Genomic DNA, 23,925 nt, shown 5'->3' on the forward strand with positions numbered 1-23,925 from the left:
TACCCTTTGACTTCCATCTTCCCTTTCTGATCCAATACATGACTTTTGGGTTGCACAGTTTCTGAAGCAGAAAGCTTCACTTACATGTGCCACTGAGAGACACAGAAGGGTTTGTTCATGGCTATGAATGGAAAGCATCCCTTGTTTCATGTCTGACCAATCTTTGATTACTTCTAATGCTTCACCATAATAAATGTAGTGCTAATTTGCTGAGGTGTTTCAAGTATTAATTCCTCCCTGGAGTTGCTTAGACACAAAATACTCTCTTTGTAGTGTAAAAGCTTGCCAATTCCTACCCACAAATAATTTTTAAAAGTAATTAAAGCAAAAAGGCTCAACACTTTTTTGCTGAAAGAGTCATAATCGTATCTGTAATTCACTCTGATGTTTCAAAATTACATGGATAGCAGGTTTTTCCCTAGTGTTTTTGTATTCTATTTTGCTCAAAGGAGTGCTTACAGAGTATATGGACTATATTTCAATTTTACTCACTCAATTACTGTATTGTTTTTAGTGACCCTCCACTGAAAATTAAGCACACATGTTTCAAAATGTGGTGTTACTAATTCAGTTAGATTGTCTTGTTAATCTACCCCCAGAAACATTAAATATTTAAAGGAAAGTATGAGTTGTCAAATACTGTTTCACAGTTTTATGTATTTATTTTGCCTGATTTTTAAATAAATTAATTAATCAATGATGAATCATCTCTGTTGTTTTGATCAGTGACATTGCTTGCCTCTCTAAATTATTTTAAATAGAAATTATCAAGTTTTTTTTGTCATGTGACAAAGCATCCTGCCTCTGTGATTTTGATGTCATATGCAGATAAGGTAGTATTGTTGTATTTCCTTTGATCTTCTGTAGTAATGTAAATTTAAGAAGATATTATTAAATAATCAAATAATGTTGCATCTTTACATAACTGAGTGAAGTCATGTCATGAGGAAAAATGGACTGAGGTAACAAACCAATCTTGGGATTTAGATGCATGATTTAGATACATATCTTGTATTAAAATTAATGAGAATGCCAATGAGTCCTCTACATCATTCTGAATATCTCAGCAGAAAGCTGCAACTTGAGATTTTAGAAGTAAATTATTATTGCTGTACATTATTCTTCATATTAAAATTAATTTAATAGCTAAATAAATATGGTAACCAAATGTATTTCATATGAAGTATCATTTTGCTTTACGCTACTCAAGCAGGTTACACCAATAGAGTGAAAAAATAGGCTAAAAATAACTCACAAGCCATTGGACCATTAATCTTGCTTCCCACTTCTTCAACAACAAAACCTGAGCTTATTTTGACAAGAGGAAGTGTAGGCTCCCTGGATTTAATAATATTCAATCATGTGTAGTCTCAGGGATGTTGTCCATAGACTGTTAAACATATATATGCACTATATTTAAAGACATAAGTCTGTCAATTTTTAATGGCTTCCTGGTAACTTTGGATTTTGGCACAATTAACCAGTCCTCAAGGGAAGGAGCAGATTCCAAGGTTCATGTGTGCTTTAGGCAGAATTACATCTGTAAATTTCAGATTAAAGATACTTTTTGCCTATTGCAAGCACCAATAGTATTGTAACTACCCTAAAGGACTTGAAAGGAAAATCAGGCAATGAGCTGAGTGTCCTAATGTATAGTATGAATAGAAATATAAATATATCACTGCTTTCTGTCTCTCTCTTCAATCAAGCTCCCTTTGAAGCCCATGCCTGTACTTGTGCTGTTCTTGTCCCTGATAGAGAAAAGCATCATTCCAGTATATCCTTTCCAGCTCCAAACACCATATTTTGCTTTCAAAAACCAGAAGAGTGACTAATAGGCATTAAAAGGTTGCAGACCTATAATTCCCTCCCATTTATTTTTGAGATCAAATTGGGGACAATGTTCCCATCTATTTTGTGTAGTCATGAGCAAGCCCTGAGCCCTTTTGGCATTAAGCAAAGCTCATATTGCAGCTTCCACCCCTGCCAAAATAGCAACTCAGTGAATTATTTGAAAAGAAGATAAAAAAAATCCATTCTGAGGCTGCAGTAACCAGCCCAGATTCTTCTGGGCTGAAGAGCCCAGAATCTAGATCAGATTTTGGACTCGGTGATCCGGTGGGTCTCTTCCAACCTGGTTATTCTGTGATTCTTCACAGTATACCATGCAAGGAAGTGGTCAATCGAATATGATGTGCATTGGGCTGAGTAACTAAATACGGCTTACCCTGAGATCACTAGGAGCAGTTTGTGCCAGGAATTTAGAGGTTTGAGTTAGCTTATAAAAAGGAACTTCAGCATCTGCATTAGGCTGTTTTTCCTCTTTCTAGTTATGGGGGAAATTCTTGAGTTCTGTACTGTTGAGATGTCAGTAGAAAACTAAGATTTCAGTCTGGTTATACCAGAGACAGTCAGACATGAAGCAGAAGTGAAATAAACCTTAATTTTGGATAGATGTGCTTCTTGTTCACATCAGTGAAGAGTGAATGACAAGTAATGTTAAAATATTCTTTAAATGTCTTGTTTTTATCTAAAGCAATGATGTAACTTCTAGGGTCCAAGAAGCATGATAGAGAGGACAACTTTTCACATTCCATATTACAGAAGACTTTTTACTTTTCTCATAAACTGTAAGTGGCTAGGAAAGCAACTAAAGAAGTCATAAATGTATCGCTGAGATCTAAAAGAAAGAACATGCAGAATATTTATGTTCCATTTGTTAAAACAAACCCATTCTAATATCTACCTGTGAGCTTCCTTGTAATACTCTGTGTGATTTGGTTTAGGCATTTTAGAAGCTAAGTAAAAACATTTTTTTCAGTTTCTTTGACTAAAATGGTTTTTATTGTTTTTTATTGTTTTTATTGTTTTTTTATTAAGAAAAGGAGCACACGGTCCTTCGGATGGTTTTGCTCTGATGGATATTGATTCTACAAATTCTACAAATAATTATTTCCCATTCAGTATTAAGCACAGGTGAAAACACCTTCCTAAAGGAAAAAATAGAGCATAAAATTGTGATTAGAACGTGCTTCCTGAGTAAACTATATTTGTAGTCCCTGCTTAAGTTTGAATTGTTAAGAAATATACATCTCTGCTTTTGCTAAGAGTTACTTTGTAGTTCTATACACTGACTGCTAAATCCAAATATGCTGCAGTACAAGAGAAGACATAAACACTATTTTATGGGAAAAAATTAACACAGTAGATTGTTGTTTTTCTCTTCAGTGTTATTTATTCTGGGGGTGAACCACCTCTTAGGTTAGAGACCATCATTCATGCACAGAATGACAACTGCAATCACGTTATGTTACCTGCTTGAAGGTCGGCATCAAGTGAAGGCTGGTTAAAATGCTCTGTTGCACAAAGGAGATGGGCATAAAGGGTCATGTTTCTTTTGACCATGTCCTACATGAGACTATTTCTGTGGGACTTGAAGAACTTGAAGAAGGAATCGAGCTGTAAACAGATAATACGCAGTAAGAATTTAACTAGCTTTTGGATCCAGCCTGATTTGCCAGGGATTGTGGAATCCATCAGGCTGCAAGTCATTATAAATGTGCCTGTTTTCTGCTCTTATAAATCGTGTTACCCCGTAACCTACTGAAATATGCAGATGCCGCTGAAAATAATCAGGCATAGCATCTTCTTCTCATATTTTAATATAAACTAGCTTATCAGCTGATAAGAAAAAAGATGCAGGTCATATAATCAAGGAGAATTAGATAAATATTAGCATATTAAATCATCTCTACCCGTAAACATTATTCTGAACATTCAAGATTTCAAGGTGAGAATGTCCTTTGTGATGAGAAATAAACTTCTAAGTATATAAAAGAAAATTAACTTAGCTAGTAGTTCTCTACATTCCCATTGCAATTATCCTTGATATTTGGCTTTGTCTAAGAATTTTCTCTTTCAGGATCTAGCTCTTTTCTACCACTTTGTCCTTGAATTAAAACACTCTTTATGGCATCCAATTTGTTGCCATGGGAATGGATGTAAGGATAGATTCAACATAGGGGATACTCAGGAAGAAGCAGTATGAGTGGAATTGTTGGGGGAAAGAAAAGCAAATATTGAATTTAGATAGGTTTGTTTTGGAATTAGTATTGTGAGAAAAATGGATATTGACTGAAAGAAGAAGGGTTTAAAACCTAATGTGCACACAAGAGTTTCTAAGAAATAAAAAAATCCCAACAATTCCCCTCTTCACCCCTGCCAAAGAAAGCTGCATTTCACAGCTTTGACCACCTAGAACAGTAACGTCTCACCTTAGATTGGAAGGAAATCTCTGATAACTTTGAAGAGTTCTGTCCTTGAAGAGAGCTGTGTCAGTTCTTTGCTTATTCATCAGGAGTGGGGATGTGTCAGCCAGCTGTTTTCCTGCCCAGCTGCTCTGCCGACATTCAGAGTGATGATGGACTTGCCTTTCATTATATTTTGGGCATTCGGTTAGAGGCACGCATATTGCTACAGTCATGCCAGTCTTCTGCGTCTCCACATATCTAGATTTTGGGAAGATGCCACAGTTTACAGCTGTGTTGAATGCAATGGTTGTGCAAGTCTTAACAGCTTCTTTTCTGCTGATTAGCTTTCACTGATTAGACGTTACTGAGTTATCAGGAAGGAAGGAAGATGATCATGCTTTTTTTTCTTTTTGTGATGAGTAACAGTTTATGTCACAGAATGTGTTGAAACCATCCCCTCATGCTTGTGCAGAAGCAGCTTAAGAAAAAGTGTTAGCCTGCTGCTCTGGGGATAGTTAGTGACTCCAAGTCTAAAGACACTTTCAGGCTTTCCTGCTCAGACAAATGAAACTTTGGGTTTGTATTTTTCCCCTTTTTACCATGCAAAGACGGAATATAGCTGTACTTTTTGCCTTGGAGTACTTTAGGATCTCTTATCTAGTCATTAGGAGGGAAGATGGGCTTTCTTGTAGCTGCAAAGTCTGTCACTTTTCCCAATAACATAAGGATATTTCTCTTCAGTAGCAAATTAGTAATGGGAAACTAATAAGAAAGGGGTATGCCAATTTCTTGTCTTTGACCATACTCTTCAGGAATGTTAATAACTGTGGAAATGGCCTTAGCTCACTTTTTAGGATTGAAATGAGATTGACTTTCTGGTGCCAATTTTAGGTTCTCAGGGATCAGTATAATGAATATGTCTTTCTTTTTGGAGCTCTAATTTCTCCCTTACCATCTCACCTAGCTGTATAATTCCTCCTTTTCTACAGGCTCCAAAAGATGCAAACAGACTGGTTGGGTTTGGAGACTCAAAGCTGGTTGGGTTTGGAGACCCAAAGCTGTGGCATCTTGCTGTGGCAAAATAAAGTCCCCCATAACAGAGAAATATCTATGTGACCTTGTGATTACCTTAAATTCAGTTTAGTGCTGATTCTTTGGAATAACTAATCTTCCTGAACTGACAGGGGTTCTTTGAGACTTCAGGGGCACATGTTATCAATGATCTGTTAGCTCTAACAATAAATGGGAAGTCATCTTATGATGACTACAGGTTTTGGATAAGCCTATAACCGTCTACACTTCAGTATCCTGTACTAAGGCAAAAGCTGCACCTGTCTGTTCATATTCTATTTTAATATAATTTTTATCAATCTTTTCTTGAAAAGGCTTTTAGCTAGATTTTCTTGTTCTAATCAAACCACATAATCTTCTGTTGTTTAGTCTTAGTTGTCATCATGTCGGTACGATGATCTTTGATACAGGTAGCTGAAGCATATTTTAGTCAAGGCAAAACATATTTACCATATTTAGACTTCAGCTACAAAAATTTTGTTTAATTCAGTGCTACCACATGGAAGTGCCACAGAGGGTAATTTCGTGGAGGAAAGTGTCAATCCTCTGTCATTGTTTTCCCTATTTAATCAAAGAGACCTTCAAGTGCCCTTCCTTGCATGTTTTGCAAGCTACCATTGACATATCTGTCTATAGATATTAGTCTAACTTATCCTATGAACCTAGAGGATAAAAGTTCAACACTCGCCTTGATCTGTTTCAGTGCTTAGCTCCTCTAACTGCTTCACTTGCATCTTCCATACTTCACTTTATAACCCAAACTATTCCTTTTCTCTTGATAATATTTTTTTTCTTTATTTAAGGATGTTGTACAGCTCACACTCAGCTGTTCTGTCTTTAGACTAACCAGTAGCGGCTCTTTCAGTCTCCCCCCGTAGGCAATATTTTAAAGTTGTAGAATGATTTTTATTGTTCCCCTCTGGTTTCTCTGATTTGTACACTGTTGGAGTGGGTCCAGAGGAGGCTGCAAAGATGATCCAAGGGCTGGAGCTCCTCCCATATGAGGACAGGCTGAGACAGTTGGGATTGTTCACACTGGAGAAGAGAAGGCTCTGAGGAGATCTTGTAGCAACCTTCCAGTACCTGAAGTGGCTACAAGAAAGCTGGGGAGGGACTGTTTGCAAAGGCTTTTAGTGATAGAACTAGGGGCAGTGGGTATAAACTGGAGAGGGGCATATTTAGACTGGGCATAAGGAAGAATTTCTTCACTATGAGACTGGTGAGGCACTGGAACAGGTTGCCCCGAAAAGTTGTGTATGTCCTGTCCCTGGAGGTGTTCAAGACCAGGTTGGATGGGGCCTTGGGCAGCCTGATCTAGGCAGGCCCATGGCAGGGTGGTTGGGACTAGGTGATCTTTAAGGTCCATTCTATGTGTCTTATATGTTGCTGCATCCCACATGGATCTCAATAGTTTAAGTTTTTTACCAAACTGGTAAGCCTTTTACAAGGCTTTCTTGACTTGCTTTACAGAAATATCTACATTTCAGCAAGATTGATTTTTTTTTTCACAATAATATGATACTACAGATTAATTTTCAACTTGTCACAGATCCTTCCAAAAACATCTGTTTGATAGCTGTTTCAGGATCTGTTCCAGTCCTTATTTGATTGATCGTGTTATGGCTTTACAATGGGCAACATTTTCACCTAGTCTAGCACAGGGCAATCATTCTAGGAGGAATCCTGCTTGTGTGCATAACACAGCGCTACCTGATCAAAAAGTAGCATCACCAAGACCAAAGCCTGTTGTGCAGTGTCCCCAGGAATGAGAGCACGTGATTTGACAATCGTGATCATACCTTGGCCACCCCATTCTCTAAAGCTTAGTTCTATAGCCATCAAACCCATGTACAATTTCAGTCCCACTATTTTATAGTAATGATTATACCCAAAATGGAACATGCTGCCTCTTTGTAAAGGTAAATGTCATCCATGAGATGTATAACCCGCAAGGCTTTTACAGTCTACATTTTTATATCTAGAAAAATGGGCTGTGATCAAGTTAATGATCTGTATCTTGATGGATCAGATAACCCTAATTAATTATTGATGCTTTGTATTGAATCTTTTATGACAAATCAGTAAGGCAAAAACTTTTCATGTGGATATTAAAAACATATCAATGTTTTTCTTGGCCAGAGAGTTGTATCAAATGGAATACATTGTGATGGTGTGACATAGAAAGAATAACTATCTATTCAAATATCACCTGATTGAGAGCTTATGTCCTGTTGCAAGAACAAGAGAAGTTGTTGTAGAGAGAAAAGAAAGGGAAGTTTTCTTCCCCTTGTCTACCTGAGCTTATATATGAGCAATTAACTTGGGATGTAGATGGCTTTGTCTTGGTTTGAACTTGTTTCTAGAGGCTGAAATCAAGATCCAGTCCTTGCAGTTTTGTATTCTGGATTATATTATGTGCAGACTTTATGTTAGGCTGATCGTTACATCACCTGTGATCACTGTCTGATGATTAATGCATTTTAGTGAAAAGAAGGGCTCCCTGGCTTTGTTTAGCTTTGTTTTTTCTTTCTCTATTAACAGGTTAACATTGTCCACCTTACATCATTGATCAACTTCTCAAAACGATTCCAATCAATGAGTAGGAGATAACTAAATGTTATTTCAATTTCAAAATAAGTCTTATGTTTTTCTGTTTGACTCTATTTATAGTCACTGAACAAAGCCCATGAAAATGTCATTTGTATCTGACTTTGAATCAACATATTTGTTTAGCTTTTACAGGAGCAAGAACAAAGCATACACATCTGACTTTGAAAAAGCATAGGCAGAGGCCCTCTAATTGCTGTAGTCCTTTGACTAATTACCTCTTATAACTATAGTTAAGCTGCAATTGATTCTGTAATAATTGGGTGTTACCAGGGATGATGCATATCAGAAAGCAAACCTTTGATAGGAAAAGATTCCTGAGTTAGATCCACTGTAATTATTCAAGGAGAGACAATTTTGAAAAGCAAGCAAATAAGGTCAGGATGAGCAATTATTTTGGTTTGGAATTACCCTTCTCTGAAAAGTTATTACTTATTTAGAGTACAAAGGTGTAATCATGTCAAGAACAGCCAACAAACTTATGCTTATGAATCCTGTGATCAACACAGCACACGTGTGAAGTAGTTAGAATAAGGCATCTCTCTGACAGTTAATGGGAATCTCTGAAGACTTCTGCACCACGTAATAATTTTCAAATTTTAATTAATAGCCGTGGTTCATAGAGCTCAGCATGCTAGATTTTCAGTATTTTTTGAAGTCCATCTATAAGTCATGAGCAGGAACTCAGTTCTTTGTATGCCTGATCTGTGAAAAAGGCTAGCTGATGGTGGGGCATGAGATTGCGGTTATCAAAAAGACTTGCTAAAGAATTTGAGGCTTTGGTGTTCTCAGGTCATGACAGAGCTAGAGTTCATGGCCAAGCTAGTGACTAAAAGTTACAGAGATGCTGGTCTACACCTGAATATAACTCACTTTCATATACTGTAAGATGAAAAACTGCATTAAGAACTTCCATACACATTTTTATTTTCTTAAGATTTATGGCAAGAATTTGTGACCAAATTCTGGGAATGTTCCATTATATGAATTTTACTTCTATTTCTGTGGTTTATGTGTTTGCACGTATATATATATATGTATATACATCTTGACAAACTATAATATGGTACAAATTACAAAGCATAGACAGCTCTACTAGTTTCTTTTTTTTGTTTTTCAGTGGCCCCCAGGGGTGTTTCAGATGTTTTTTCTTCTCCCTCTGGCTGGCAGTGGCACAATTACTCTAAAAAAGTAGGTAAATAGTATAGCTTAAGCAGATGGAAATGCATCGAATCAAAGCTTCCTGTGAAAAATGTTTCTGGAGGCACCTAGCATAGAAATTGGATGGTCCATAAGTATTTTTGAGGGTAATTTTGAGCCTCTAGATACATAAAAGCCCCAAAGATCATCTCGGGAAATAAGAACCGTTGTTACAGTGGTAGCTGACATTTTCAGTAGCTTCAGTAGCTTCCTTGTCGTTGGTCATCAGCAGGCAATGTCACGTATCTGTTCACACAGAGGCAGAACATTGCAGAACATGCCTGGCCTTTACTGAATAAAAACCTCAAACCATGTCCCAGCACGCTCTGTCCTCAGAGTAGTGAAACCTGGGTTACATTCTCCAGGAATACAGATTCCTATGTTTGCTAAAACATGTATGTAGTCAGGGGTCTGAAAGGATTATTTTCAGAATAAGGTAGTACCTGTTTCAAAATATGACTGACATATCTAATTGGCTCTTGATAGAAATTCTGTTTTATCCTAAAATGGAAATACACTAAGTGTAAGGCCTGAGGATGATAAATCAGGTAGTGAAAATTAAAGAAAGATTACTTATTGTGGATAACATTTCGTTGATTTTCTCTGTAGTACCTGGAAAATGAGATATTGTGGGTAAACTATTGTAGCAGCCGTAAAGAAATGTCAAGAGTGTTCCAGCCACCAAAATTTCAGTTGAATACCTATATACTGTCCTGCAAGTATTGATACAGAATCAGAGGAGCAATAAGGATATTTGCTTAGGTCTCCATATGTGCATAAAGGAGAAGAATGCTGTATGTGTTAGTATTTATAACATGACTGCATATGAGTGAGTGAATGGAGTTTGAGTGCACTTCTTGGTAGGTTTTTTTTTTTGATACAGAAATGATTAATGCAGAATGATTCTTAAATAATCAAGTAAATCACTGTGTAGCAACAGCAGTGAACTAAATAAATTGCTGCTACTGGCAGGGAAACTTATTCTAATCTCAAGTCCTTCTCTACTCCAAGTAACAAATCAGAAAAAAAATAATTCTTATTAGAAGAGCAATATACCAGTGGAATGGGGAGCAGGCTCTAAGGGCATCACAGAAAGCAGATGAGAATCAGGCTGTTGTGTGAAACTAAGGACAGAAAAAGAGAAGTAGTGGATGACTGGATGTATATGCCTAGAAAGATACTGCCTCCCAAGAAGAAATGGGTCACACTGGCTGGAAACAAAGCAACCTTAAGACGACAGAAGTGTGACCTGATGAAATACAATATACTGAAGAGGAAGGAAAAGTTCCAGTGGGGGATGGGAGGTGTTCTGTGTGGCAAACACTGAAGCAGACAAATGAAGGGCAGAGTACAGCCAAACAAGGGGACAAACCTGCAAGTGATTAAATAGACAATTGAAAAGACATTAAGTTCCCGTGGAAGATGGATGTAGTTGACATTAGGAGAAGAAGGCTGCAAACAGAAATGGGAGGAGCCACGGAACTTTGGTTTTCTCTCTAGGGAAGAATTTTATGCAGTCTTTTTTTTGAAAATGAGAATTGTCAAAGTACATGACAAACTCATAGAGGAACGATGGTTTCTCTTTTGTTCACTTCCAGGTGATCTTGTCTGTGTGCAGATCTGACCTCTGCCCTTCAGTGAATCATGCCTAGCACGCCTGATGCTTAGACTGATTCATTTGTTTTAACTACTAATACATGTGACAGACTCTGTCAAATATCAGCAATAACAGTTTTGTGCAGGATTACCTGGATTTACTGAGAAAAACGATCAATGTGATTTTTAAAGATAATTGTGTATTACTGCTGTGTGTACATGATGGGCTTTATCTGCCTCACAACTGGGATGTGATTCCAGAGTTTGGTACTCTCCTCTCATTTGGGTGTATCCAGTTTTTACTTGGCTCATTATGAATGGAGAGGTCAGGTGCAAATTCAGATGTTGCTCTAAATGTGGAATCTGAAACTTGCCAGAGGTCAGGGAGTTTCAGAGACAGAAGTGAGGTTTAGAAATATCTCTAATAGGAAGATAATATATATTTTAGAAAGACTGACTCCAGACTTCATCTCATCTGCGTTTTGCTGGGTACATCAGTAAAGGTTTATGTGAAAACTCTGTTTGCATGACACTCGATGGCAGTTCTGTGTATTGCCTAGATCAGATTCTGATCTTTCACTACCCTAAGTCAGTTGTAAATATGTAATGTTTCTATTGGGCATGTGAATGGAGTACCACAGGTGAATAATATGTATGACATATGTAAGCATACATGTCACATATGAGAATATCAGATAGCAGTTGTGATTCCAGATTAGTCTTTGCAGGTTCTGAGGGCTACATCAGGAAAATAATTCTGTGCCTAAGGCAGGATTTAGGCAGAATTTAGATACTGAATTCCAGACCCGTAAGCCAAAATACTAGTGTCAGTTCTTTGCTCTTTCCTGAAACAGAGTGCCTGTATTTTTGAAGTGATGTTTTCAGTAGGTGCCTGGAGCAGTTGATGCCGTGTCTAATTCTCATAGGGATCCCAGCTCACTGGTATGCCCCAAACCACATTAAAGCTAGGCAGAATTACACTCAGCAGGAAATACAGAGGTCTATTTTTCACCTTTTCATTCACCAGTAGTCCAGGTCTTTCCATGTGAAACCCAAATGTCAGTCAATATCATTGGCATCTGGTGGGAGTAAGAGTGTGAAACTAAGAAACCTACACAGCACCACAAAGATTAACAGATGCTTTGTGCTGGTCTTAACTAACATACTAATTCACTGTACTGGAATTTTATATTCTGCTAGTAAGCATTTCATGCTAGTATGCTTCTGGGGAGGAGAGATAGGGGAGCAATACCCTAAAGATGCATTGCCAGGAGGCAATGGAGAGGAGCATTATGCTGTGCAGATGTTACTGTCAAGCACTGCTGAGGAGTTAATTTTTGATGTTAGGGCTTTTTGTAGCTCTTCTCTCTAACAGTATACATAAAACAATGCCATATGTGCTCCAAATATTAAGACAAGGAGAAGATGTATTGGCAGGACATACCTTTGTAAAGGCAAGTGCTGCTGTCCTTACAGCATTTGTCACAAACAAATGAAATTGAAAACAAAATATCCTGCCCAGAAATCAGAGTATCCTTGCTTCGCCACTGCGAACAAGGACAGTCCAAAACAGTACTTCTTCAGCACATATCTCATTCAAGTATGAGCTCCGTTTGAAATTCGATACAGACTCAAAATTTCAGTTCAGGACTTCTTACAAAGAGAATTAATAGAAAAAAATCAGTAAAATAACCAAACATTTATGAAAAATAAAAAAATTAAGAAGACCATTGATTTCAGTATGCTCCTCATTTACACCAATAAATACGGACAGTTATGTTTGTGGCTGGCATAAGCACTGGAGCTCAAACCAAATATATTCATCCAGGCCCCACACATTATTGGTAGTCCTGCTTACCTGATGAGTATGATAAAAGGTTCGTTCAGACATGACTGAAATTTAAGGGTCTACAAGTATTTTAAGCATGTGATTAACTGCACCATGAACATGCTTAATGTGCGCTAAACATTGAAACAACTTTTTGACTCTTGCCCCAGGTCTTGGGTAGTACCTGTCAAAAGGAACATAGTCAGAGCATCATAATGATTCTCATAGCATCAACCCAAGGAAATAAACAAAAGATTATTTTAATGATTTTTCAACAGTACTCACAAGTAATTCTGCACAAATTCAAGCTGCTTATCCATGTGCAAATATTTCCATACCAATTGCAAGCCCCTTGAGCCAGTCAGTCCTCCCATCAACCTTTCATTTGTTTGCCATATCAGTTTTACTTCGCAGTGCTTCAGATCTATAGCTCTTTACATCTTGAGACACATTCATCAATTACAATTTGGTTTTCAGATATTTTCTGAGCTTTCTTCATTGATTCCAACCTTTTCTACAGAGAATCAGCTGCCACATCTCCCTATGTCCACTGTTTTCCAGAAAATGCTTTCCACAGGGCCCACCTCCTTCACACCAAAGCAACAAGCCTGCTCTCCACAAGATGCTAACCTCCTAAATGAAGGAACTATTCTACAGTGAGCGTAATTAATTTTTATGAAATTGCACTGTGTGAGTCTGCAGAAACATCATACAGGTTTTACAATCTGTGGAATGTAACAAAAATTAGAGGAGAAGGGGGCTGCTATCAGATAGCAGGGAGGACAACACCTCTGGGAAGAGGGAGGATATACATCGAGAAAAGTTAGTGTTTCCACAGAACTGCATAAATAAAAAGGCATCTTATAAAAATGCAGCCAGATGGGCTGTATTCAAAATACATGAGGTTATTATAAAGTAAAGTAAAAAAAAAAAAAAGAAGCAAGGTGTTTTAAATGCATGGAACCTTGATATAAGCCATAGATCATGGACAACATGTAGGAAACAAAAATCTACAGCATGCTCATTGGGAGTATCTGAAATATTTATGCAGGGTGACACCTGAATGATTCAGGTTTCAGCTTCACGTTCGATATTTAACAGTGTTGTGTGGCAAGCCTGTTGAGCAATTCTTGCTGTGTTCTTTAGTCATCTCTCAGAGCCAAGGATGTTGGCAGAGGTCTGCTTCCTTCTCTGTGTGAGTTTTAACTCCTCAGCAGTGCTGGTGGTCTGATGCTGTTCGTCAGTACCCCAGATATACAGCCTCTCCTGGCCCACTAAGCATTCTTGCTTGTTGGCCCTTATGCTGCTGTGCACGGAGAACTGAGTTACAATTAAGACTGAATTACACCAGCTCAGTAGTGAAAAGGGGCTTTGCTGCACTGAAGAATTTTCTATGATGTGTTGTTTAAAATATGCTGCTTACCTGTAGTTTTACTTATTTTTAAACTCTGTCTAAGACAGAACTGTCTCAACAGCTTTTGCGTGTAGGGGAAGGTGACAAGAATGTCACGCCTCTTAGTGCAAGACTGAATTGCTCAAGTAAAGACAACTATAAATCTCAGAGCAGCTGTCATGCCCATCTAGTAAGAAGTTCAGCATCTGAAATGCCAGTCTAGAGACATGGCTGAGGAGGTCAAATCTTGTAGGCATTGTGTACAATCTGTTAAGAGGTCCCGGATGAACTAGTATGGAAGGGTTTATTCATGTATGTTAGTTAAATCAGATGATGTGATATGCAATTAGCAAGTACTTGTTAGGTGAAACATTATACAAAAAGCCTTACTGCATCTCTCAATAAACACAGACCTCTGGGAATAAAAAAACTTATGATTATTCTTAGGCTTGATAGAGACACAAGGAATACTTTTACCTGCTAATAGAGCAGTTTTTTTTGTATCGCCCTCAGCAGCAAGCAGCTGTTTGTTATGTCAGTAACATGCAGAATTCACTGAAGTTTGTCATTTTAGTTGTATAAATCCAGACTGGAGACCTGTCTAAATCTTGAGAAAGGATGGAGAAAAACAAATGTGCTCTGCACTATTTTTATCACAGTAAGATGAACTCTGCGCTAAGGGTGTTGTTTCAATTTCCTCTAAAAAGAAAGGGGATGCATAGCTTGTGTAGATTTGTATTGCAGAATCACCTAGATTTTCATCCTATGTGATAGAAACCAGGTTGAATAACTGGGTCATACCCATTGTTATGGATATCACTACTGACTATACCTTCCATTACAGAGTTTTCAGAAGGCATGCATCAGGGAATAATTTGTTTTCAGTGCTTTGCTGTCATTAATTGCCTGCTATGACAGTCTTTTCACCTATTACATTTGTATAATGCATAGTCATCTCTACTCAGCACAGGTCAGTGTGACATTGATTAAAGTTCAAAATGAAGAAACAAGTGTTATGAGAGAAATACCATTTTATGCTCAAAATAAGCACTTGTCTGGACTAGTGTACACTGTGTTACCAATTGTGCTTCACTTTAGAATTTTTCAAATCATAATCAAGGTGACTAATGGCCCTGCAGTCTTCACAGAAAAGTAACTATTTGCACGGTAGGTTGAAAAGAAGTCAACATTAAACAATTGGAAAGATAAAGACAAATTCAAATTATGGCTTGTGTCACTGTCCCTTTCCCTGAAATTAGAGCAGTCTAATAATGGAATATATTTATTTTATACGTGGGACTTTAGCTTACCACAGTCTACTTTGCACAACTGACAGCCATCTATGGTTCACATAAAGGTCTAATTTAAACCCACAAATGTATGATGAAAAGAGGAAATTCAAAGGAATTGGTGAGTTTCTGTTTTACCTCACTCCTTATACTTGCTTTTATATTTGCATGTTATCAGTTGGAGGGTTATATTTGTAAAAGGGAGACAGACTTGCACTGCTGGGAGTATACTGTTTTACTTTGAAGTTTATTTCTAACATTCAAATCATTTTACTCATTATGAAAGACTCATATGAGATGAATTCTGTAATTACAGTTGCAAATAGGATCTCATGGAACAAAGGCTTCTTTTTAGCATTGGGGTAAATGACTGCCCTACTCCCACGATGTGGAATTCCAGGCTAAAGGAAATTGTAATGGGCTGCTTAGCTCATCTTCCACATCCGAGACAGGACTAGCTACACCTGCCTCATTTACAATAAAACTTAAATCTCTGGCCATGAGGACTGCTTATGGAGCTTGTAGAGTTTTTGTGAAGGTTTCAGAGTGGAGAAAGATACAGGTAAGATATTTAGAGAAATTCTCTTCCCCTTCACCCCCGATTTTTCTTCTTTGATTAGTCAGGCTTACTTTGAGTTCCAGACCTGTCCTCCCCAGTTTGAAGATACCTGTGAATTTAAAAGTTTACTCCATAATCGATCATTTGGGTCACTAATGAAATACTGTTTGGATGTAACCCAGGGAATGTTTGTTATTGTATCTTGCACTTTGGCTTGGATAAAATGATTCTCTTACTATAATTGTCCAAACCAGTTAGATACCTGCTTGATAGGTATTGCTTCCCAGTTCATTTATGAAATACTGGCACTAGAAACATAAATACTTACCTGTTAAATTCGACCTCCACATTTCTGTCTCTTTGATAAGCAAAGAAATAAGCAAACACCCATCCATGGTAAAACTTTGAATGAGAATTTGTGCTTCTACAAACCGAAATTGTTTTTACTGCTAAAACACAAAGCGGTCTCAAACCCTGCCAGTGTAGTGAAACCAGCATGGTCTCTCTGCCACAACCACCAGCAATGCTGTGGATCCGTTCCTTTCTGGGGAGGCTGGACCAGATATTGGCCAAAGACACCTGTCTCTGTTGTTTTGTAGACTTTTGGACTGCTTTGAATTGTTCATCCACTGTATCAGCAGATGCACTGTTCCGGTCTCCAGTGACCAGACCTCCAGATACAGATACCACACAGACATCCTCTGTGACTTGTAGGGAATGATGGATTTTCTATAACTTTCTGGCCCTTCTTTACTTCCTTCTGGGGAAAATCAAACAAGTCGGCCAACTGGAGTCTCTCTTCATTCATTTCTAACCAGTTCTCAGGAGGGATTTCTACTTAAAGTCCACTGTTACCTACTGAGTGCTACTATTCGTTTTCTTCCAGCTGAGAAATAGCTATTTCTCATTTTATTTCTCAGAGGTGCTTAAAAAAGGCATGCTATTCATTACGACATATTGACGTATCCACAGGAAGAGATTGTTTCAAGAAACTAATTTCATTCTTTTTAGTTTTCCTCTCCAAAAGATTCATTAATAAGGTACAGGATAATAGAGCAGAGTCTTTCAAGCAGTTATAAGAACACATAGCTGGGCAAAGTCCAGTTTGCATGACTGAGTTAATTATCATTTGGAAATGGAAGTGAATATAAGTTGCAAGTAAAATTAATGGGACTGGTTTATTTTTTAAACACTAAACTTCCTAAAACTCTCTGCAGCATGGATTTGAGCTTGAAATAGGTGTGTTTGCTGAGTAATAAAATGTACTGTGAAAGTATATCACTTTTCATCATTGTGTTGCTTATCAAGGATCCAAATAAGCAGAATTTCTGAGTTAAACTACATTAGTTGCTTCATTGCTGTGTGTCATAAAAACCTGATTGTGTGTGTTTAAGTCTTCCTGTTAATCAAGAAGGTAACAGTTGATCTGCTTTTTCCTGCTCTGTTTACTTACTTGGCTGAGTAGAGTTGCTAGATAAGTTTTCAGCTATTGCTTATAAATGTTTCCTCACAGAAAATATTTATTTAAAATCAATATCCATGACCTGGATGCCACTGTGAAGTAGTGGTCAGTCTGAAGGTATGACAATGACAGCCAACATTTAGTGCAGGAGCGTTTTCTGATAAATTGCCTGAAAGCTTTAGAAGTGTGTAGTGAGATTATTGATGGGTTAATATCAAGAGCAACATCCTCATTAAATAACTGAAATCCTGAGTATATGGTGTAATCAATATTTTAAAGCTGGTAACGCATCCATACTTCTACTGTATATTATCATTTATTATGAGAAACAATATTCATGTGTGATACAGACATTGTTCAGCAGTAATCAGTAGCTTCTAGATTTTCCTTTATTGCCACCTGGTTCTCTTTAAAGTTAAACCAAATATTTGTGTGCTGTTGCCCAAGATATAGTCTAAATGATGCTCCTGGAAAGAATGGGAATTTAGAGAAGTTAGTTCTAATTGTATTTCAAAGAGCTAAGAAACGCAATCAATGCTTGAGGGTAATATGCAGATTTCCAGAGAGAAAGAATCTTATCAAAAGTAGTGTGGCAAGTATAATTAGCAGCTTAAACATATCAGGTAAGAAAACCTAACTATTAAGACAGACTTACAAATCTTAAAAATCAATGTTTGAGTTGAACGTTTGTTGTAACCTTCAAATGTGCAATTGACAAGAAAATTTGAAGTGCATCTGAAAAAAATAGCAGAAAAAAAAGAAAGAAGAACTTAGCAACTGTTCTGTAAAGATATTTAGACAAGAAAATGGAAATATTTTATTCTTTGAGTAACTCAGAACAAAAATCACAGTTGTGCTACCAGTCTGAGGAAAATGTTTGAGGCATCACATGGGAAGATTCTTGCCCCAAGAATGAATTAAAGCCAAGAAAGCAGACTCCACTGCCTGGAGTGCTTCCTGGTGCCTTCCTTCTATGGAGACCTTGCTAGTCCTGGTCCCAAATGCTGCGTGACATGTATCTGGTTCAGCTAGCAAGGCAAGTCAGTTTTCCACCAGCAGAGTTAGCTGGGAACAGTTTCTGCTTCTCTTTCTTGGAAATCTTTGGAGGAGTTACTTACAGGGAAAAGTTATCTTCATATTACCTTAATAGATTTCCTTCTATGTTTCTGTAGTAGCTGCTCTAAAGAAATTTTGAAGTATCACTGTAACCTGTAAACTCACAGTAATTATTCTTGAATCTGCTCTAGGTAAGTATTTTGTCCTTGGAATAGCTAAGAAAACAAAGTGAATATTATAGCTGTAAAGCTTCCACTGAGTTCCATGGAATTCTATTCATCTTTTGATTCCACTGACACAACTGAATCTGCAATAGTAGTCAAAGTTGACTGGATTATTCTTTATAACAGGTTAAAATCGCAGATGAGAGAGATTTTTGGTATTCTTTCAAAGTCAATAGCAATGATGTTATGCTTTCTATATACATTGAAAAAAATTCTAGAAAATAGCCACTCGAGTTCTGCAGTGGTAAACCTAGAATAAAATGCTACATAATTTGAATACTTGGGGAAAAATTCTTTCCTTGCATTCAAAAACTGATGAGAAGTATACTAGCTAATTTGGTGAAACTAAGAACTCCGCTACAGTTTTATTCTCTCTGAACTGTTTAGATGACAAATTACAAAATTTATAGTCTGTAGAAAGAACTAGCTAAGAAATAGCTGCCTTGTAATGGCAAATGTAAAAGCAAAATGGAGTTGGGTAATCATTTTCCTTTTAGAGCTGACCACAACTATAAAGAAGCTTAATTCACTGCTATTTACGTTGTTAATGTTTGAATGCATATTAACATGGTACTATAATAAGGACTACAAATAAAAGGGATATAACTTAGAGTATGTTGAAAATTTTCCATTCCTAGTATTAGCTACAAAGACTGATTTCTAAACTCGTTTCCTTTACTCTGCAGCATTTATATTAGTAAAAGTCTCATAGAGCTAGTTGCAACAAACGGTTGTGACCTTCATTCTAGCACTGGTTGTTGACAGGTATCATAAGCTTCATAGAGGAATAGAAATTCATGGGACCCCTCAGCATTGAGCCCCTTGGTTAGCCATGCATAGTATGAGAAAATGTAGAATTACTGTATTGTTCAATAAGAAGAGAACTGTGCATGGGGAAAGGAAAGACCTTGTGCTTCTGGAAACCAGAAAGAAACTGGCCCTTTCCAGTCTTGCAAGATACCTTGTGAAATGAAAATATCTGTGAAGTTGTTGGTATTGAGAAGGGAGAGAGAAACTGAGAGGCTGTTTTTTAAGCAGGTGCTTGCAAATTTCTTCAAAGTCTTCTAATCCACTTCTAAATCACAATAGACAAATTGAAATTATTTCAAGGAATTATCATTTCCAAAGTACAAACTCCAAAATTTCAAGGAACTCAAGCATTTTAGAACATTTTGTATTAAGATATATATATAATTGACTAAAAAACATAGCTCAAAAAGTAGGTAGCATTTGGAGCATTTGGAGTTCTCAGGACACTTGCATGCAAGGAACTAATTGATTCATTATAAACGAGAGTCCTAACATGTTTCTGATAGAGAAGACAGCCTGTCTGTCATCAATAAGATCAGATGTTGACATAGAATGACTTGTGCTTCTGCCAGCTTTGTTGAATAATAAAAACTTTTTAGAGATTAAGTGGAATCCTTTACTTATATTATCTGCTGTGGCATATCTCTATATAGTGGATCCTTAGATTTTAAATTAGACCATTAACATATGTGATATCCCCCCACCTACTGCAGCATCTATACCATGTCACAGGGTATTATATTCAGACTTATATTGTTGTAATTGTTGTTATAACAACACCCGAGCAGTGTTGTTAAATCTTCCTTTAGCAACTTTCTGCTCAGGCAGTGTTTGTAGTCTACCCACTCAAGCTCCTTTAGTTCACCAGACTATCAGGCTTGCAGAGAAGCTTGTGAAAATACAACCAGACAGTTTTTCTATGCAGCAAGTAAATCATGAATGTTTCCTTTCTTAACCTTTCCTTACCTTTCTGTTAAAGTCTCTCAGATGAACACACAGCACAGGTTAGTTTTATACAACGCTGGAGATGTCCTTATATGCTGTTGAAGGGAGGTGCTCTGAGGGTTGAGGTGTAAAGCCATGTGGAATTTGAAATCTGCTTCTTATGAAGAGCTGTCTCCAGTCTAGCCAGTGTAGAGACAGCCTAAAAAATTGCCTTAGGCTGGATCAGTGGAGCAGGAATTGCAGAGGTGGAGGTTAAGCATCCTAAATTTGACAGTATGCTCTTAAACTCAAGGTATAATGGAATTTTGGACTGCAGCTGCAATGTTTTTTTTTTTTTAAACATGACCTTAAAACTGGAATGATATTTAAAACAGGCTACACATTTGCATCTGTCACTCTGAAAAGGCACACACAAAGTAATATCAAGTCATAGAATAACACTGACAGTTGCCAATTTTTTTGTAGGGATCCTATTAGGACTTGTGTTTCCCCTGAAGGAAGGCATGCACTTGAAAACATCAGTCTTCCCAACTTAGCTTCCACACTATGTAGACCAGAAATCTGCAGGTTTGGGGCTTTTGCTAAGCACACACTTAAAAAAATAAAAATTCATTTATCAAACTGGTATTTGAGCAGACAGTTTGTCTATTCCTAGTCAGCAAAGGAAAGGCAAGCTTACTACCCATAGCAGCTGTTTAATTAAAAGTTTTCCACATAGATAAATTACCAGACCTCCTTTGGTTTAAAAAAAAATTCCTATCACTGATAAAATACTGCACTACATTTGTTCAGTTTAAGCCTTATTTTCAGATGCGAAGTTTGAGTTTGTTTGGAAGTGAACTGCAATGACAGTGACAGCATGCTCTGTGCTGATCTGATCCAGCACTTTCTGAAGCTAGAGAAGCAAATTAGACCTTGCTGAAATGAGCCTATTTTACTGTTGATGCTTCAAAGGGATTCAGTTTCTCTGGATATTTTTGCCAGAACAACTTTTATATGAACAAAGCTGTTCTGTAAAAAGTAGCTTTTACAGAAAGGGCAAATACACATAAAATCAGGATATGCATGAATTAAAATAATTGTTGAGCCTTCTGTGACAGGCTCTAATTGAGCTATCAAAAAGATATTTTCCTACTTGATAATCATCAACATTTTTGGTACTGTGACCTTACCCCAGACAACTCTTAGTTAACAAAAAGTTGTAGATTTTAGGGGAGTAACACAGTGTCAAAGATGGTCTTTGAAATCAAGCTTTTTACCTTTGTAAAAAAATTGAAGCTGACAGTATTCAGGATCCCATCAGACACAAGTCTGAGTCTTTGTGGTAGTTTACTTTTCTAAACTTTGTTTTCTCATTCAGTACATAAAAGGCATGAGCACAAAGTACTTAGGTATGAGCATTGCAGTGATCAATGTATGGAAAGGAAGAACAGGAGTTAAAGTATCTGGTTTATTTTGATTTAATCTAAAATAACTCAGGTATTTGCTGTGCCTCAGTGAAAAAGGAATAGATAAACTTATGGCTTTTGAAAAGCACTTGGAAACTCATGAGTAGTCAGCACAAAAAAGTAAGTTAACATGCTGATTTGTTGACGTAAAGAACAATGTAACCAAAGTACATCCCCTAAAATACATATGCACAACTATTTGGCTTTAATCAACTATGATGATTATACTGCTATGGTAAATTAGATTTCATATTGGCACAAGTAAACCCTAATTTTATTTATAGTGCCACTTGGTAACAGATCCCCTAAAATGTAGTTCTTTGAACTATAAACAGCTCATGCTTGCATCTGTTTCTGCAGTATATTTGTCCAAGAAGCTCTTGGAAACTCTACAGATAAGACTTGTGAAAAAGGCCTGGGGGGGTATTATTTGCAGGATGTCTTTCCTTTTTAGCTTTTCCAAAATGTAGAGGAAACTCTGAAGACTTACGGATATTTCTGTTTCTGCAGGTGCTGAGGAAATATCGGTTGGCTTTTCCAAAGAACTATAGTCTGCAGTTCATTCATTTTGAGGTGAATGTTAATGAGAGCATATTTTCACACGTGTTCAGGGGTACCCATTGCTTTCTACACTGTTTAAGAATTTAAGCAGACCATCAGTTTCTTTCTCCAACTCTCCTTCATTCTCAGCATCCAGAAATGCTTGCAGCAGAAGTTCAAAGCAGTTTCTGCTTTCTTACCTGATTGTTTCGTGTGTGCAAATAGTAAGCAACAACATGTATCAAATATAAATATTTTGCAACTTAGATTGAGTTGGATATTGTGGCATTATAGCAAGTATTCATTGCAAGATGCTATAGGAGAAGAAGATGATTTCATTTAAAGACAAATATTATCTTGTTCATATACTTTTTAACACAAGATGTGTGTGTACAAGTAGCCTGAGTACCAAGATATATGTCCAAGTGGTCTGAGCACAACTTTTTTCAATGAAAATGAGGACAAGGGTTACTGCCCAGCAAATCTGTGTTGTATCTCCTGAGTTCTTAGGTACATGGTTGTATGTTTGTTTAGGATACATCTTCATCCATTCAGAGCTGATGGCATTTGTGATGATCTGCCTTCCCATACTCTCCCATCTCTTAGTTCTCAGGATTTTCTCTTAGTCCTTTACCTCTTGGTTTGCACATCCCAGGAAGCTGCACAACCTCTTGAGAGTTGGGCTTTTAATGACCTGTTAATCCATCAGCATCTGCCTCTCCTGTATCTGTTCTTCTGCTATTGCTCCATTTCTTCTTTCCATTTCAGATTCAGATGCTGTTTTAATGTTTCTTCCACTAATTAAGTCTACCTTAGAAAATTTTGCAGATAGAAGGAAGCTTCTCTAGATTAATGATAACAAAATCAAGTCTCCAAAGTTTTTAAAATGTTCTGCCTGTCTCTATAAAAAGCAGATTAACTTTCAGTTTTGAGCTAACATAAAAAGTTGTCTGAAATCTTTCAGTCGACCTGGGAGAAAAAACATGTCTTTTTATGTGGATTTAAAAAAAGAAATATTAAATTTTATGAAGTGAGAATAAAACCTTAGACTTGGGCCTTGGCAAAATTGACAAGTTTTCTAAAATAAACAATTTCTCTCTAGGTATTTTAGGGTCTATAATAAGCAATAGTGTTACATAAATGTAAATAACTTAATTAGTTGCCAGAGCTGATTAAGAAGTGTTTTTTATAAATCAACTTTAAAAAACTCACTCCCTTGCTACTTTGCTAAGCTGATAATAAAGGTGAAGTGATTCTTTTATTTAACTGAATTCTAGTGTTTCATTGGTATAAAATCTAATTTTGAGCTAAGTATACTAAGAGGCAATGTTCGTGGAAGTAAGACATGGAGCTTTTCCTAAAATGGCCACAGCTGAGCATCTCAAAACACTGGACAAGGACAAGCCATGTGACCTCTGTTTCTTGCACTGGGCCACGGCTGTTGCCTTTCTGCTGCAGAAAGAGGAAAGCATCCTTGGCTCTGGAGGTCCACTGCAATTTTCTTCACAGAAAGGGTCATTGGGCACTGGCAGAGGCTGCCCAGGGAGGTGGTTGAGTCACCTTCCCTGGAGGTGTTTAAGGCACGGGTGGACGAGGTTCTAAGGGGAATGGTTTAGTGTTTGATAGGAATGGTTGGACTCGATGATC

The sequence above is a fragment of the Phaenicophaeus curvirostris genome, chromosome 7 (genome assembly GCF_032191515.1).
Source record: "Phaenicophaeus curvirostris isolate KB17595 chromosome 7, BPBGC_Pcur_1.0, whole genome shotgun sequence".
Lineage (NCBI taxonomy): Eukaryota > Metazoa > Chordata > Aves > Cuculiformes > Cuculidae > Phaenicophaeus > Phaenicophaeus curvirostris.